This window comes from Gracilinanus agilis, chromosome X (genome assembly GCF_016433145.1).
Source record: "Gracilinanus agilis isolate LMUSP501 chromosome X, AgileGrace, whole genome shotgun sequence".
NCBI lineage: Eukaryota > Metazoa > Chordata > Mammalia > Didelphimorphia > Didelphidae > Gracilinanus > Gracilinanus agilis.
Genome location: NC_058136.1, coordinates 57792464 through 57795921, shown reverse-complemented (window position 1 = coordinate 57795921; position 3458 = coordinate 57792464).

The window sequence follows — 3458 nt, the reverse complement described above, 5'->3', positions numbered from 1 at the left end:
TCCTAGATATCTTTTGTTTACTCATTCTTTTCATTTCCAAATGAATTCCTCCTCCTCTCCTATTTAGTGAGCTAAGAAAAAGGTAGGGAAAATCAGTTCAGCAAAACTAAACAATGTATCAACTGTATTTGAGAGTGTATTTAGTGTTCCCCACCTATTAGTCATGGAGAGTGGGTGGAAGGGATCAAGATAGTAATTTAAATGGCATCACATTTAGTTTTGTGGAGTGAGGGTGGTTCTTTTTGATTTCCATCATTGGAGATTTCCTGATTTTGCTTACTACACTCTGCATCAGTTCACACAAGTCTTCCCATACTCCAAAGTCTTTGTAGTCATCTTTTTATAGTATAATGATATTCCATTACATTCCACGGTTTCCGTAACCATTCCCTACTTGATGAGTTTTATTATGGTTCTGGTTCTTTGCTACTTTTATGCAATATTATTATCAGTAAATTGAATGGAGAAAGAAAACTAATTTTTTTTTGTTCAGACATTGGAAAATTAGTAGGAATAACTTAACTCATTGGTAAATAGATCTAAAATTCAGAAAGATTTTGCCAAGCTAAACAATGAGATAAATCTATTTAGTAAGGTTATGTTTAACAAGTACAAATGTGAAGTCCTATATTTAGGTTCAAATAATCACTTGCCCAAGTTTAGAACAGGGAAGTCCTGATAAGGGATTTAGTAGATGACAATTATTCTCAATAGGAGTTAACAGCTAGGCCAAATGTCTATCCTGCATAAATGACTCTAGAGTGTCTAGATCAGGGGCAATAATAGCTCCATTGTATTTTCTGCTAGTCAGCTCAGATTATATTGTATTCAGCTCTGGGTACCATATTTAAATGAATGGATAGATAGATAAATTAATGAAAAAATATTCATTAGGTGCTTAAAATTGTGAAAGGAATAGTAGGTCGCTCTACATGTAGTTACACTAATAATAGGTAGATGGTTCCATGGAATTATAAATAGGATTAGGGTGTCACAGAGTTCATGTAATAACAATAAATGAAACAAATGGGTTAGGGACAAGGAGGAGTTGGCACCCTCATTCTTTAATAACATTCTAAGTGAATTTGGTCAAGGGTAAGTTGGCTCAGAATACTCCCCTCATGAAGTTGATCTTTTTTGGTCTCCTTTTTGTCTCAATATTTTCCCAAGTTAGGTCTAGGGTTATATAATTATTATATCTTCTTATATAGGCTTGACTATTTAAGGATTTTGCATATTTTCCAGAGGCATTATTAGAGAATCTCTCTCTCTTTTCTTAATAAGAATTCCAGACTGAAAGCATGTCCATCTCTCCCCTTGGGCCACCACTCACACTAAAAAAGAATGTTTCCTTTCTCTCTAAAAAAGGTCAAAATAACCTCTTCTCAAATCTCTGGCCACACTGGCATTAATCACACAGACAATGCCACAAGGAGCCGCCAGCATTTTGTATATAATCAGATTCGTAGTCATAGATAATAATGTGAGGAGGAAACTAATATAGAAGTTAAATGTTCTTAGCCATGGTTTCTGTGGGCTTGCTGCCTGGAGGGTCAGATCTCTGGGTTCCTCCCTTAACTGAGCAGGAAGTATACTTACGTGTGTGTGTGTGTGTGTGTGTGTGTGTGTGTGTGTGTGTGTGTGTGTATTCTGGCTTCTGTCTGCCATAGTTCTCTAAGAGCCAAGTTCAAAGAGATATCAGCCAACTCTGGAAGGAAGACCATCATCCACTTTCATAGTATCATGTCTCGATGGCACCATTTTCTGGGTGTAGCCTGGGTGCCATATTTATATGCCGAGTGCTGAGAGGTAGGAATATAAAAGCTAGCTGGTCCCTGACCACAAAGCTCTTTCATTCTAATAAGGGAACATAGCACATGTAGGAGAGTGCTATCTTGGGACATGTTCTGGTGAGCAGAGCCACAGGAGAGTAAATTCACATACCATTTCCAGTGGCAATGGAAGTATGGATTGGATTATGGTTCTAGAACTGGAAGTGTGTGTGTGTGTGTGGGGGGGTAGCAAATATATGTGTTTCAGAAGGGCAGATAGTGGGGCAATGACTGAGCTATAAAGTGCAGTATGACCAGAATTATCCAGATTTAGAATGGCTTATGAGTGGTATTCTCCACCCCAGTCAGGGCAATACACGGTTCCAGGAATATATTTCCAGAGATGAAGTCCAGTCATTATCTATTCTACCTGCCCCAAAGCCTAAGCTTTAGTCCAGATGGTATCATAGTAGGCAAGATGGCCAGAGTGTAAAAGAAGGATGCTAGCCAGCTAAAACATGTCCTGGAAGTGATCAGAAGGGTGAAGGATCTAGACACCATATCATATGAAGAATTGCTAAAGAAACTGGAGATGCTAAAACACGAAGAAGATTTAGGGGACAGGACGTGTTTTCAGGACAGATAGCCTTGTTTTGAAGAGTCCACAGAGACATACCTACCTTAGACCTATCGGTAGTGGTTGTCAGAGATGTAAGATTTGAGGACAATGCAATCTGGCAGCAATCATTATCATGAAGGCCTCAGAGGGTGCTCCTGTTTTGGATGGGAGGGTGCACTAAAGGGTATTTTCACCTCGCTGTTGTGACTTGATATTCTAAGGACAACTTGAGCTTAATGTCACTGAACAGAGTTGCTATTAGCAGCCTCAATCCTGTGTTTGTTTAAACTGAAGGTCCTTTGTTTATTACAGTCAGCCAAGCAAGAAAAGTTAATGGGCTTTTTAAAATATAGAAATGTAAGCTATATAATGGGCTCCACTGCTTGGATTTCAAAAGCGTGGCTGAATTGAACTTCACTGGCATTTGTTATTAGGGGCCCAAACTACTCAACAGTCTTACCTGATTGGCAGTTCCCACGAAGGCCTAGGGCCTTGCTTTTGCTAATAAATGGTTCTCCTTCACAATAGATTTAGAAAAAGGGCCCTTGTTAATTGGCTAATGGCTGCTCCCTTTTAATAGACTATTTGCGCAGGTTTCAAGAAATAAAAACATAAGTGACTCAATGGGAAAGAAGAGAAAAATAGAAAAGAGTCTAGTGCGGGTTCCAGCTTCCTTGGGCTTCAACCCGTTTGTCCTTGGGCTCCTACTCCTGGTAGCCTGGGTACCTGAGCACTGGTTGGGTTACTTTTATTAGGAATTAATAATTGACTATTCTGTAGCCTGCTTAAGTTTTGCAGAGACTCTTACAAGCATTATCTCTTTTCATGTGCACATGTAAATGACAACCTGGTGATATAATAATAATAACAGCTAATATTTATGTTGTATTTACTGTATGCCAGGCACTTTCCAATTTTTTTCTAACTTCATCCTCACAACAACCTTGGGTGGTAGGTGCTATCTCTTATCTCCATCCTCTCCCTATGGGAAACACTCTCTCTCTCTCTCTCTCTCTCTCTCTCTCTCTCTCTCTCTCTCTCTCTCTCTCTCTCTCTCTCTCTCTCTC